At 46.9% G+C, this 15161-nt stretch overlaps 1 long non-coding RNA gene across 1 annotated transcript in view; it reads right to left on the reverse strand.

The window, feature by feature from the left end:
* LOC138917822 (uncharacterized) overlaps nucleotides 1-12483 on the reverse strand; it is a 20444-nt gene extending 7961 nt beyond the window's left edge. Inside the window, exons 1-2 of the long non-coding RNA XR_011426302.1 lie at nucleotides 12094-12483; nucleotides 11811-11897 (exon numbers count right to left, since the gene is read on the reverse strand). This is a non-coding gene — a long non-coding RNA (uncharacterized lncRNA). The remainder of the gene's footprint in view (nucleotides 1-11810; nucleotides 11898-12093) is intronic.
* Between the last annotated feature and the right edge of the window lie 2678 nt (nucleotides 12484-15161).

Raw genomic sequence — 15161 nt, forward strand, 5'->3', positions numbered from 1 at the left:
TTTTTCTTTTATTTTGGTGAGGAAGATTGGCCCTGAGCTAACATCTGTACCAATCTTCCCCTATTTTGTATGTGGGACACCACCACAGCATGGCTTGATGAGCAGTGTGTAAGTCCATTCCCGGGCTCCAACCCTGTGAAGCCCAGGCCGCCAAAGCGGAGCACATGAACTGAACCACTATGCTACTGGGCCAGCCCTTATTTTGTGCTTTACATTTGCCTTCTCTTCTATTTTTATTCCTCTCTCGCTTCTTTTGGATGGATTAAATATTTTTTTCTAATTCTTCTTTTTCTTTGTACAAATGTGGGATTTATCTTTCTAGCCTAATAACTTTTACCCTAGATATTTTGACATTTATAATTAACTTATTAAAATCTAAAATGAATTCACAGCTTTACTGTCCTTTAAACCATAGAAGGATATTTGAATACATTAACCTCATATCCTCTCCCGTAACATGTTGTTGTTCATCTTGCTTTTTTAAGCCCAGCAGAAATTTTTATTGTGTTTTGCACCATCAATGTTCTTCATCCTTTGCTGTATCTCCTATCTTTTTTCTGGATTGTTTTCCTTCCGTCTAAAGAACATCCTTTAGAATTTACTGAAGCTCTGTTGGGGACACATCCTCTATTTTGTTAGCCTGAAAACGTCTTTATTTTGCCCTCATTCTTGAAGTATATTTTTGTTAAGTCTAGAATTCCAGGTTGACAATCTGGGTAGAAAAGAGTGAACACAGCAGGCCTGAGATTGTTATCCTTGGAAAGGCCTGCTTGCAAGGCTTGCCCCTGGCTAGCTTTGGGCACTTGGGTTTTGGGAGGGTTCCCGCAATTCCCTAACTGACAGGAGTGGCTCGCTGTGCCTAAACTGTACAATATGGCCTCTGCTGAACATCTGCTTTCCCGTTAGGAGTCTGACGTTTGGTACACGCTAGACAGAGGGTGCCTATATGACCAGCCCCTAATAAAAATCTTATATGCTGAGTCTCCAATGAGCTTCCCTGGTAGACAGCATTTCGTATACGTTGTCACAACTCGTTGTTGGAGGAATTAAATGCATCCTGTGTGACTGCACTGGGAGGGGACTCTTGGAGGCTCGTGCTGGTGTCCTCTGGACTGTGCCCCACACACCTTTCCCTTTGTTGATTTTGTTTTGTATCTTCTTACTGTAATAAATCACAGTGGGGAGTAGACTATATACTGAGTGCTGCGAGTCCTCCTAGTGAATTGCTGAAATGACCCTGGAGGTGGTCTTGGGGAGCCCTGACACCCTGTCACTTCATCTCAGAACACTGGATATATTCCATCATCTTCTGGCTTCCAACCTTGCTGGCGAGAAGTTAGCTACGGGTCTAGATGTCATCCTTATATTCCTGGCACAAGCACAGTGATCCACATATGGTAGGAACTCAAATACACAAATGATGGAGGAAGGGAATATATAGGAAGAAGAGACCTTAGGTTGTTAAATAACCAGAGACTTTCCTGCTTACTATAACTCATGACTCAGGTTGCCTAGAGGATTACTCAGACCTGAAAATGAATGAGAAGCTGTCTCCAGGAAGAAAGGTTAAAATATTCTTTTAGAGAAAGTTGGGCAGCTCTGAAGCATCTGCCTGTTTCTGCTGGGCTCACTCACATTAATGCCTCAGAGCAGGTTAAATGTGGGAGACACAGGCTGAGAGCCTTAGAGGCTGAGGGTCAAGGATTCCTAGGATGCTGGTGGTGGGGAGAGAGGAATTTATGGGCCAAGAAGTGGGAAGGCAGGAAGAGGCTGGAGGTCCTTGCTTAGTTTTAGGTGATAAGGAGCAGGTTTCCTGTTTGGAATGGCTGGGGAGGAAATTCTACATTAAATGCAAAATCTGCAGGATGGGATAAGGGCAGGGGAGAAAGTTTGGTCTAGGGAGGGAGGCCGAAGGACTTGTAGAAGCAACCCCTTTCATTGCTTTCAAGGTCTCTTTCTCCAATCCATCCTGAGGGAGGAGAGGGAGTGCCAGAAGTGAATACAAATTCCCGGAACTTGTGTTCCAAAAGGGAGCTGAGTGCTCATTACGTTGCTCATGAATGCAATTCTTTATAAACACATTTAGCTGGTCTACTCCTGCTTGTGACACTGCCAGATTTTTTTTGCCTAACCCAGACTTGCTCTCAGGGGCCCTCTTTGACTATGACCGGAAGGTGGGAGAGTTATACCCTGGGGCAAGACTGTAAATGTGAATGTAAGTGGTTCCTGATAGGGATACAAGAGAGCCATTTGCCAGATCCTTGACTGCATATTGCATACCTGCCATCCTGTTAATCTGCCCTAAGGAAGACATCTGGATGCCTCTTCAGGCTAGGCTTTTGTACCAACTGGGTCTCCTCTCTGGTTGCGTTAGTAGCCACTGCCTTCTGCTAGGACATATCTGGCTGCGCACAAACCAGACATGACTTAAGGGGGTGTGATAGGCACCACCACCTCTGCGTTCTTTCATCTTTAATCTGTGCGAATCCCCCAGGATGTGGTATTGTTTTTGATTTATTATTTTGGTCATGGGAAGCAGCTTCAGAGGTTTCTACTCTACCTTTCCCACTTTCATAGTTCTTCCCCACAGGCTAAGGACCACGTGGGCATTATTGCAACTGTCAAGCATGTCCATTCCAATGATATATTCGTGGATTGGGGAAATGACTATCAGGTGGATCCATGGACACAGTGGGCTCACCAGGACTTGGCCGGGCCCAGGGCTCGATTTACTTCCTGGCCCCTGTAACGATGATGTTTCAAGTTTCTGATTTTCAATGTTAACTCACATCCTGTATCCAACAGTCCTTGAATTGTCTGTTTACATCCTTTTTTCAGTGTATAGTTACCTGAGCACACGGCCCTCAGGTCCCTTTGGAGAAGGACCAGAGAGTCATTACCTATACATTTGCCATGATGTTGTAGGATCTTTCTTTATGCGGCCTGGCCTCCCTTTCAGTGAAAAGTCTGGAAACTGGGCAGGGGATCATAATTTTTTATTGGGATGGCTGCCTTAAGCCTTTATCATCCATCCTGATTCCCTTTGGTTGTATAAATTAAGATATATCTTGCCCCTAGGAACACTATGTTCTATTACCATCTCTATAATTCTCTATGAGAGCAGACTCCTCTGGCCACCATGTATTACATCTGTTCTTGTCAAGTATTACAGTAACCTCACTCACCTTGCTTTTGGCAGTAGAGTGGTGTCACGTGGTCTCTCTTATTTCAGGATTCTATCTTCCCCATTAGAACGAGGAGCATAGTTCATCTTCCACCATCAGCCCTGGCCTAGAGAAGACCCACTACTGAGCTTCTCGCTGATGCTGGTGGCCTCTTTCACCAGCACGTTCCTTACTATAGAATCTCCTCCAGGACCTCCCATGGACCATAGCCACCTGGTGGTTTTTTTGTCATTGGTATTATATCTATGCTAGATGGCCACTCTCTCTGAGCTTTTTGATCTCTTCACCCACTATTTGCCATGGCAGTTCTGCTTCACTTAGTGTGGCCATTGATTTTTCTAAGGTTCCATGAGCCAACCAAACAGAGCCCTGGCACCATCTCCAGCTTCTTACCAGTGTGTTAAATCCTGTACCACACGACAGTGCTCTCAAATCAATCAACTCTTCTTTATCCAACTTTCTGTTTTGTCTCACTTGAAGCAGCACCAGGAAAATAGAGCCCCATGCGTCCCCCTAGCTCCTGCTGGACACACTGGCCACGTCCTGCAGTTCCTTTGATGTACAATTCCTTCCCCCCTTGGCAGGCCCAGTATCCCCCTGTCAAAGGGGCCGAGCAGTCCTGAAGCAGCAGCCTGGTAGCTACAGCTGCGAAGTATCGAGCACAAGGCGAGGCCTCGCTGACATGTTTGGCTGGTAAAGAAACAACCAGCCCTTTTTCAGATTAGAAAGCTCATTAATTATATAGAGAATGAAAGCATGAGGAGTCAGAGGTGCCGGATCTCTGTGACCCTTGCGCAGGTAGACGCCAAAACAAAAGGGCCAAATGACAGCAACGTGGGTGACGGATGACCCAGGCCGTGCTGTAGGGCAGCCATGCTCTAACGGGGAGGAGAGGTGGTAGGCAGAATTCTAAGGTGGCCCCCAAGCTTCCCACCCCCTGGTGTCCATGCCCTGTATAATCCCCTCCCCTGGAGCGTGGGTGCCAGTGGCATAAGCGCTGCGGGCATGGTAAGCAAATCCATACCCAGAACCTGTGTGTTAACTCACCTTCATTCCCCACCACCGTTTGCCTTTTACACTGACCAAACAGGTGAGGCCAGTGCAGATGCTACGGAAATCACTAGCACCGTATCTTTCAAATCTTCATGGAACTAATTTCTGCAATGTCCCCAGGGGCACAGAATTGTTTTCAGGTTGTTATCTTGGCTTTTGGAGGCCTTTTCAAGGACTCTGATTGGCCATTCCTGCCATAATAGACCTTACTCCTCTGGTTAGGGAAGCAAGGCTGGCAAGACAGCCATACAGCATGTCTGTGATCCCACCTGACCTCTGTGAGATGGACTCTGGCCAAAACTTATCTGCCTCCTGATCTCCCTAAGCCTCTCTCTCTCTCTCTCTCTCTACAGTGAACCGCAGGGCTCCAGGGGTTAGGCCCAGATAAGCACCAGTATCTACAATGTGGCTTTCAGTAAATGAGCACAGACTGAGATTAAGGGCTTCCCTCTCCCTCCCCTCTTTTGCTAGGTGTACATCAGGCAGGATCTTTAAGCTCTCTGTTTGCTCATCTGTCAATTAAAGGCAAAGACATTCTTCTGATTGTTGTTTGTGCTGATAAGATTATACACCAAGAGCTTTACAACCTGCCTAGAATACAGTCTAAGACCCTCAATGCCATTTGTTTCTTCTTCTGAAAAGGGTAAAGAGGAACAGAAATACATATTGCTATTTATCAGTATTTGAATAAGTCATTTCATGTGTTTTGAATTATTCCTCATCTATTTCCAACTTTTGTTGATTTTTAATAGCATAGAATTTAGGGATAGGAACTTAGGACTAGGTCAACCATCAGGTTAGATGAACATTCTTACACAACAGATCGGATAGTAAGGCCCAGAGAATCAAATGACTTAGCCCTTATTTTCAAATAATTGAGCTATAAAATTTATCTTTTACTTCTTTTTTTTTAAAGATTGGCCCTGAGCTAACATCTGTTGCCAATTTTCCTTTCTTCTTCTCCCTAAAGCCCCCCAGTACATAGTTGTATATTCTAGTTGTAGGTCCTTCTGGTTGTGCTATGTGGGATGCTGCCTCAACATGGCCTGATGAGCAGTGCCAGGTCTGCGCCCAGGATCCAAACTGGTGAAACCCTGGGCCGCCGAAGCAGAGCGCATGAACTTAACCAGTTAGCCACAAGGCTGGTCCCTATCTTTTAGTTCTTAACATATAATCTGAACCTCTAGTCTAGACTTAATTTGGAAAACATTTTTAAAAAATTCGTGGGCTGGCCCGGTGGTGCAGTAGTTAAGTTTGCACATTCCACTTCAGTGGCCCGGGGTTTGCCAGTTTGAATCCTGGGTGCGGACATGGCACTGCTCATCAAGCCACGCTGTGGCAGGCATCCTACATACAAAGTAAAGGAAGATGGGCACAGATGTTAGCTCAGGGCCAGTCTTCCTCAGCAAAAAGAGGAGGATTGTCAGCAGACGTTAGCTCAGGGCTGATCTTCCTCAAAAAAAAAAAAAAAAAAATTCGTAAGACTGTGGGAAATGTGTGCCTGTGACCACAGCTGGTAGGAATGTGAACTGGCAGAGCATTTCTGTAGAGCAGATGTCAAGGTTTGTGAAAACACAGATTTCCGGTCTCTAACCCTGGAGTCACTCATCCAGTAGGACTGGGGTGGGACTGGATAATCAGCATTTCTGACAAGTTCCCAGATGAGGCTGATACTGATGCTGCTAGTGCACAGACCACACTTTGAGATTTACTGATGTAGAGTGTTCTGGTAACATTTAATTAAAGCTAGAAGAATATTCATAAACTTTGACCCAGGATAAATGAAGATGAGCAGGCCCCACCCCAACACCTTCTTTGGAGACTCTCCAGCTGAACCCCCAGGACCTGCCACAGCCCCACCTGGTCATATGGGGCAAGCCCCCCAGCACCCAGGAGCATGGACAAGCTACGACTCACCCGGGGCAGCCCCAGGTTCTCACAGGGGGTCAAGGGGCAAGGCAGTGGAGGAGAGGGGCATCCAGGATCATGCCCCAGCTCCCTAGCTACTTGTTTGTTCCATTACATGTATCAACATCTAACATATTGTAGATTTGACTGATGTATCTCATTGATTGCCTGACTCCCTCACCCCTCCTCAGAACATAAGTTTTCTAGATCAAGGACTTGGGCATGTTTTGTGTAAGAACGGTGCTTGGCTCTCGGCACGCACTCAATAAGTACTGACTGAACGAATGACTACACAGATATGTCTATATGTTCATAATACTATTTCTATGAGAATCCACAAGAAAATGGCAGCAGACTTTCTGTGCACAAGGGAAACGGGGGAAGGAATGGGAGCGAGCATAACCTCACTGACTGTTCAGCCCCTTGAATTTTTCTTAACAATTGTTAAAAACAAGACAACAGGCTCAAAGTAGAGTTGCTTATGCTAAACCAAGACTTCATTACAGTTTCGGCTCTCCCAGAAATGGAATCTTAAACCAGTCAGTCAGTAATCACCTGATCAGCACTAGTTAGGTAACCTGCCTGAAAGACTCCTGCCATCCCCTGAACGCAAGTAACCTTACAATAACCAACCCGCTTTTTGCCTCATACAATTTCCTTGTTCTCGCTCCCTTCTACCTATAAAAATCTCATTCTGTACAGCTCCTTGGAGCTCTTTTCTATCTGCTAGATTGGATGCTGCCTGATTCAAATCAATTTTGGCTCAAATAAACTTAAAATTTTTCACATGCCTCGGTTTATCTTTTAACACTAGATATTTTACCTAGCTAACCAAATAAAAATTAGATCCTATTATTGATTAGGAAAAACAAATTGTAATAGAAATAGGCATAATAAGAAAAAAACATAAGGAACACACACACACATACACCCTAAGTAAGGTGAATCTGATCATTGTATTGAACTGTCTGAGAACACCTGACGCAGGCTGGAAGAAACATTCAGTGTTTACAGAGCATCCTGTGACATGGTGGCCCATGGGCCTGGACCTGAGTCTGCATCCCAGCACCCCTTGAGCCTGGATCTGATGCCAGGGGGATCCCGGAGGTCCCTCCAGCCCTTCCTCCTGGCCCACCTTATTTACAAGCATCGAGTAACAACAGTTAATAGTTAAAGAGGGAAAGAGGGACATGGCTGTGGCTGCTTCTGGAAGGAGAGATGAACTAAAGGCCAAATGAGAAGCCAGGTGTCCAAAAGGGAGACCGAAGGAAACATTTAAGAGAAGAGAGAAAAGGGAGAAGCTGTGAATTACATCGGACATGATTTGTAAGCATCTCAGTGGGGAGCCGGAAGCTGGGTTGAGGAAGTAGCAGAGAGATGCCCAGGGGATCCCAAAGGAAGAAGCCCAGGACGGATGACCAGTAGAAGGAGCTCAGAACTGGGAGAGCCAGGCAGAAAGATCTATGTCTGTTAGACAGAGGAATTCCAGAAAGAGGGACAATAACTGCAATTGCCCTCCTGAACAAAGCCAGGAGCAGTTTCTATAGAGGTAACTGCTGATCTAGTGTTTTATTCAATAACTATTTATTGAGTACATCATTGGTTCAGACCCTATGTCAGAAAAATCATTTTGATAAATGCAGAAGACTTAAGTGACCTGAGACTGTCTTACTAGATACCTTTTAGGAGGCACGGACACCGCAAGGAGACCCCAAGCCTTCCTGGGAAAGTGGGAGAACAGCAGAAGACCACATCTGTGCCCTTCCCTCAACGTCACAGACGCAGAGACTCCAGCAGAGGGGTGCCTCTTTCCCTCCATTTGGATCTTTCTCTTATCTCCGACCCCAGAACAGCTTCTGCACTTGCCCAGCAGAGGGCAGCCTGAGCCTGGGCACCATTTTCCCAGCCACCTGCCTAGGAAACAGGACAGATGGGTACCTAGCCCCCTCACTGCCCACTGAAGGTTGGGCATGATGCCCACTTGCTGGTGGCAGCAGCCCTAGAGAAACAGGATGCACCAGGAGGCTGTAGAAAAGGCTGTTTTGAACTCACTCTAAGCTGTGTTAGTTCTGTCTGGCAGATGCTCAGCCCTGGCACCCTGCCACACTCACCCTCTCTAGGAGCCTGGGACGAAGGACCATTTCCTTCTCATCCCAGTGTGGGCTGCTTGCCCTGTTTCTACGCACTGTTCAAAATCTGTTTTTCCGAGATGTAGAATCCTGAAGCCCCAGAGCTGGAAGGGACTTGCTTGTCCAGGAGTTGCCATTTCAAATAACTTCAAAGGCAGGCAGGGAGCCTAAATGTGTGAAGCCAACTTAGGATGAGATGGTGGAGAATGATAGTGGCTACGGGGAACCAGAGAGACAAGCCTTTGCAAAAGCACCTAAATCCAACTGTTTTTCTATCTGTGAGTAAAATAAAACAAGGCCATGGGCTGAGTTGGGACGCTGGCTACCAGGTCTCCCCCTTCGTCTTATAGTGAGAAACTAAGGTCTGGTGAGGGGGAAACTACCTGCTCAAGATAGAGCCCAACTCCCCTTCTCCCCAGACTCCGGTCTCTTCAGTGTTGTTTGTACCCTGGGGGCGCAGGATAAGTATCAGGCTGCAATCGTTGGGGATGACGGGACTTCCAGATCTGCCTGCCCTGCGGCTGCTGATTACTTGGATTGCTTCATTTCCTTCCTTGGCCATGGATTCCTGTTTGGAGAAAGCAGCCTCCCCCAGAATACAGGGCACTCCTTTTCCTCACAGTGAGTCACAGCCTCTGGGCTGACTTGCGGACAGCCTGACTCCAAGACAGAGTCCTCTCCTCCCACTGCTTTTTCCAATGAATACCTCCAGCTGTGGCGCTCCACTTCCTCCAGCCACCTCCCTATGGTTGGGAACTTTCATTTACTCAGGTTTTTTTCCTCCTTAGAATGAGGTCCTATGGAGGAGTACCTGGGGCCTTTCAAGCTTGATTCCTCAGATATCACCAAGAAATAATGATTAGAAGCAGCAAGCGCTGTTTTCCCGTAATATGTGATGGTCACAGGGATGCGGCATGTGCACAAGTACTTTGCACAAGGGTTTGCAAGTACTGAGCATGGTCTTACATTCTACTCTGGCAACCTGGCATTGTTGCCCTCTCTGCGAAAATCAGCAGGCCAGGGTGGGCTTGATGAGATGCTTCATTAGGGCACAAAGCTTCAGCTTCAGCCTCCAGAGTGGCAGGAATTCCTGAGTGGCAGGAATGGGGCTGTGGCCTCATTAGGAGTCCTAGGGACACCTTTGGGACGTGGGGCAAGTATTTACAACAGAGCCAGCCACGTGAAGAATGTCAGCTCATTCTCACCATGACTAATCTGTGTGAGGATTAGCCACAACTAACCCCATTGTCATAGAGCTCCTGCTGGCAACACCTCCCAAGCTGCCTGCGCAAAAGATGACTAGGTTCCCGAAAAATCCCATCTCAAAAGAACATGGTCTCAAGAATATCATTTGAGAGGAGGAAATAAGGACATATACCTATTTATTCAAGGAAAAAGAAACAGAAAAAGTAAAAAACAGAGACTAATGAGATTAGTTACCTGCAGGGCATGGTGAGAACAGGATGGAAAGGATAAAAGGGAAGGAAGGGAAAGGACACTTAGAAATATCTTTTTGTCCTGACTTGACTTTTGGAACCATGTTAATGTTTCACATTTCAAAAATAAATAAAATAAAACTCACAAGGATAGGGAAAACCCTAAAGTTTAATATACATAGAAGTAAGCAAATAAAAAAGAATGCCCTTTGACTTCTATCTTACCACTTTATAGTACAAATAATCGATCCCTTGCTATGTGTTAAACATTATCCTACAGTCTCACTTAAGCTCTGCAGCATCTCTAAATGGTGGGTACTATTACTATCCTAGTTTTATAAGCAAGAAAGTCATGCCTCAGTGGGATTAAGGAAGCTCCCAAGAGCCAGCCCTGATGGCCTAGCGGTTAAAGTTGGGTGTGCTCCGCTTCAGCGGCCCAGGTTCAGTTCCCAAGCATGGAAACACACCACTCGTCTGTCAGTAGCCATGTTGTGGTGGTGCCTCATAAAGAAGAAATAGAATATACAACTATGAACTGGGGCTTTGGGGAGGGGAAAAAAAAAAGGAAAGGAAGGTCCCAGGAACTTCAACTCAGATTTTGTATCAGATTTGTATTAGATCTCAGTTCTAAGATCCTACTATATACTCAGCTCAGTGCCAGGCACAGAAGCACGAGTTAGTATGCCTGGAATCTATGATCTCAGTCATAAACCTTGAACACTCTGAGGCTACAAAATAGGGAAATGAATAAGTCCCTTATCATTCATGAAGATTTAAAGGCTACAAAGATTCTAGGAATTCTGAGCACTCCTGTGGGTTGGCTTCCTGGAGGATATGGGATATGAACCTGTAGGTAGGATGCAGGTAGGTGTAGAAAAGGAGTGGAGGAATCTCAGGCAGCAGAACCCATTGGGGGCAGAGGTGTAGAAAGGGGCTTGGTGTGCGAGGATCCAAGGAGAAGCTCAGCCTTTGAGGAAGAATGGACAACAGAGAAGGCACATATATAACTCTCTTGGGGACCACTTAGAGTTCAAAGTCAAGGGGAATGTCACGGGAAGAAGGCATCCACAATGAGGCTAGGGTGAGGCTGGTGAATTCCCAGCCCCTAAATGTTAGCCCTTTGGTAGCTGCATATTGATATTTGACACTTGCCTCATCCTTTTCCAATCACCGGGCTCAAAGGGATTACTAGGCATTATATTCTGGACCTACAGATAAAAACTGTTTTGCATAAAGAGGAAACAAAATGCTGGCTCCTTTGGTTGCTTTTGCTTTTCTCTTCCATCTACTTTGCAGCGGAGATTCACAAGCAGAGAGAGAGGCGCTCCCAGTTTGCTGAGGTGAAAATCAGACTGTCAGCCCTGTGAATCCTTCAAAGCCAGCTTTCAGGCAGCCCCCAAGGTGTGTACGGAGAGGTGACAGGGGAAAGCACTTCTCTCCCTGCTTGTCTCCTCCCTAGCTGGAGGGTTTGGTGCTCAGCGGGGATAATGACAGGAAGTGAGGAGAGAAAGCAAGGAAGCTTTGTGACGGGTGGGAGGGGGAGACGGCTGAGCCTGCTGGGCAGACAACTGCCCTGGGTCTAACTGGACAGCAAGGTGGAAACATGAAGAAAATGAAAACATGGACATTCATCTCAGACTAGTGGTTAACTGTATCCTAAGTTTTCATCAGGACCAATGGTCAGAGAAACATGAAAAATCCTTGAACCAGGGAAAAATGCAACACCTCAAACTGTTGCCCTCTCTGTCATCCCCTTTTGAAATGACAGAAATAACCCACATCTCCCACAGGATAAAGTCATCATCTGGCCCCTGCTGATCTTCTCATTCTGATCTGTCACCATTGCCCTGGGTCCTTCCCCAGCACCCATGCCAGAGCCCAGTTGAGCAGCCCCCTGTCTTGGGCCAGCCACACCAGCCTCCCTGCAGCTCTATGTTCACACTCCGAGTTGGGACACCCCTTCCCCTCTCCTCCCCCCGCCACACTCCAGGACCAGCCACAGATCCCCTCCTCTGGGAGCACTGGGACCCTGGCATGGCAGTGGCTCCCTCTTCCCGGCCCCAGGCACTTTTCACCTCCCTCTGTCACTGGTTTCTCACCTAGTGCCCCAGTGGTATGTTCGTCTCTTCACCCCGAGATTCAGAGCTTCTTAAGTGCAGGAGCCAAGACTTGCTCTTTTCTTTACTCTAGGACAAGATACAGTTTTTGATAGCATTTGTTTAATATTTGATGAATGGATATTTTGCCTTAAAGCGATGCTTCTTAAACTTTTTTAACACAACTCTCAGTAATAAATTTCTTTTTTTACATTATGACTCAGTTTACATAGATTCATATACACACATACATAACTGAAACAAACGTTTCAAGAACAATACTTACTATGTTGGATGCGCTCTGGTATTTTCTCTTTGTGGGGACTGGCAGGTGGAAAGCCAATGTCCTAAAGTATAAGTAGAAGCTGTCTTTGCTAAAGTGAGAAGAGCATCCTTCCAAGCCAGGATCTGATTAGGATCAATCTGTAAACAAACGAAGGCCTCAGCCAGCTCTGATGTGCAGATGGTGAGGAGAGTCCTGGCCTTATTACGGAGTAGAGGCCTAGGGGGGCTTTCCTAATGACGTGATGGACTTCATGCTCCAGCAATAATGGCTCTGGGCCTGCCCTTTGCCGCTTGCTGGTTCAGTCCCTTATAGCTTCCCCTCACCCCTTTAACACATAAAGAACTCCACCTCACAAAGAATTCCTCACACTCTGCTTGCTGCCTCAGCTATATTTGGTGCATACCTCTATGACTGCTCTTATCGCACTAGACTGTAATGCAATTCTTTTCTACGTGGCTGGCTGCCCAGCTGAACTCCTGGAGGCAGCCTGGCGTGGGAAAGCTGGCCAACAAGGGTTTGTTGTGTGAATGAGAAGAGATGAATGGCTGCAGGTACCCATCTCTTCCTCATTGCTGTCTGGGCAGGGGTTGCCGTGGGCTCAGGAGCTGCTGCAGGGAGAGGCAGGCCAGGGCAAGCTGCTCTGGAGCAAGATGGCAGGAGCTACCCAGGGGCACAGAGCAGTGACTGGAATTCAACAGTGAATTTACAAAACTCAGTTATCTCCTGACTTTATATAGAAACCTCACAATTTAAGAAATTAAGACAATAAACCTGGGTTGCAGAGTGAACTTCCACACTCAAAAGCAGGCTCTCAGGACTGGAGTTGTTGGACAACTAATTAGAATGGCAGGTGACAACCGACTCAGGACTTGGCATTAAGAGCCCAAATGTGACCCAAGTCATTCCCCTGTTAGTTAACCCGACCTTAGTGCCCTCGGACCTTCCTCTTGCCTCTTGCTGTGCCTCACCTTGAGCATATGATGAGTGGAAAACAGTGGGGAAAGGTGGTCAAAACTGCACCCCACCCCACCTCCTATTCCAGTGTACCAATATTCCAGGTAGAAAACTTTTTTGTAACTATCAGAAATGACACAGATCATGAAACATACATAGTCCATAAATCACAACATTACATCAGGAAACATAAGTCATAGTTCTGTTTGTCCTGTAATGGTGGCAACCACACATTTTTTTCACAAAGAAATAAACAACAAACATGGTGAGCTCCATTTTGTAGAGAGCCACCCCACCTCAGAAAGGAACCTGGGTGAGAACATTCCAGATTATTCCAGCCAGCTTCTGCCTGAGTCTGGGCCCCACTTGCTTTGTATCTTTGTTCTTTCAACTTTATCAGAATGCCTTCTATGAATGCACGGTGCTGTCCACCAAGAAGGAGGAAATTTCATTTTTAAAATGAATTTGAGCAACTCTATAGATTAAAAATAAACAAAAGCCGAATTCTTCTCCACTGTTTACCTAGCTCTGCTTTCTGTGACATACCCTAGTTGTAACCCATTGGTATGCATTGTCTATCACACAAAAAAGAGAATCCGGCCCTTGTTCCCCAGGAGCTTACCTTCTTCATTTAAGTAAGGTAAAGTGAGAAGCCTTGACTGATGGAGGGCCAAGTGCCTGGGCTCACAAGTCCTGCCGCTCATAAGCCCTGCGGTCTTGGGAAGGGACTGACTCCTTCTGAGCCCACATCTCTCCTCATCTGTAGAATTAGGATAGCCATACTGCTCCCCAGGCTTGCTGTGAGGAGGGGAATGAGGGGCTATTCAGGGGAAGAAGTTGGTAACTTTCTGAGGTGACCATGCAAACCCACAGGCTTCAGTGCACAGAAGAGAGGTGGTGGTGACCAGCCAGACTGGGCAGAGTAGACTTTTCCTGCTGTGAATCAGTGGAAAATAAAGCTGGATGGACGGAGGAGGGCCCTGTCATGGAAAGCCCCAGCCAGACAGAACCGTCTGGATTTTGCCCTGTAAGCAATGGTAGCGGGGAAAGACGGCATCAAAGTAATGGTTTAGCAGATTAGTCTGGCCATCTGTGTAGGTTGGTTGGCAGTGGGGTGAGGCTAGAGGCTGGGGGATGGGGTGAGTAGCTGGACTTGGAAGGCTGTGGGGGAGTGAGAGGAGGGGCAGGTATGAAAGACAGGCCCCAGGAAGGGTCAAAATTGGGCTTCCATGTGCTCTTTCTGTTTTCCCTACTGCATCTTTGTCTCTGTCCTTGCCTTTCTCCTCCATGTCCTGTCTCCACTCCATTCCCTACCTCCTCATATCAGCCCTGTGTCCTTCTACCACCCAAGTCATTTGCGTAAATAAGCCCTGCGAATGCTTCGGAGGATAGTGATACTGCCCAGCAGGCCCTCCGTGGTACACTTGTCTGGCTGGCTGTGATGGGGTCATGAGCTGGGAGGTGCAGTCATAGTCCTGCTCTTTCTTTAGTATGTGAGTGAGAAAAGCTACTGCTGGTTAGACCTCACAGGAAGCTAGAGCCAAGTGGCAGCACCTGACATCAGGCGCAGCACAGCCTGCTGGGTGAGAAGGGGAGGTGACACCTCTGGGCCTGCTGAGGCTGGCTGCTCCTTCTACCCCAGGCCAAGGAAATCAGGTCATCCTGGCCCCATTCACTCTGCCAGATGCTGAGGGGCAGACTGCTGCCTCTGGGGAATCAACCATAAAGAGTATGCATGGAGTAGCTGCCAGGGTAAGGCACCTGGGTGAGGATCTCAAACTGGTGGCCCCAAAGTCCGTTAAACCTGCAGATGGGTTTTGTTAGGCCAACACAGGCCCTTCCACTCTACCATATTACTTACCTCTGTTGCTCCCTTCCTACCTCATATATTTGTCTTCCTAGTCTTCCCCTGAGCTTATGAATTTACTGACCCTATCCTAGCAGGGCAGTAAGAAATGCAAAGATGCTCTAGGAGCTTCTGACATTGCTGGGAAAACAGACAAATACAGGCAAAGAGGGCTGAGCATGCCAGACCCCATGTGTGGAGCAGACGTCTACAAGTATTGTATTTTGGAGTTGAAGTTACATAAGAGATGACCTCCCACTGAGGTCAA

The sequence above is a fragment of the Equus caballus genome, chromosome 15 (genome assembly GCF_041296265.1).
Source record: "Equus caballus isolate H_3958 breed thoroughbred chromosome 15, TB-T2T, whole genome shotgun sequence".
Taxonomy (NCBI): domain Eukaryota; kingdom Metazoa; phylum Chordata; class Mammalia; order Perissodactyla; family Equidae; genus Equus; species Equus caballus.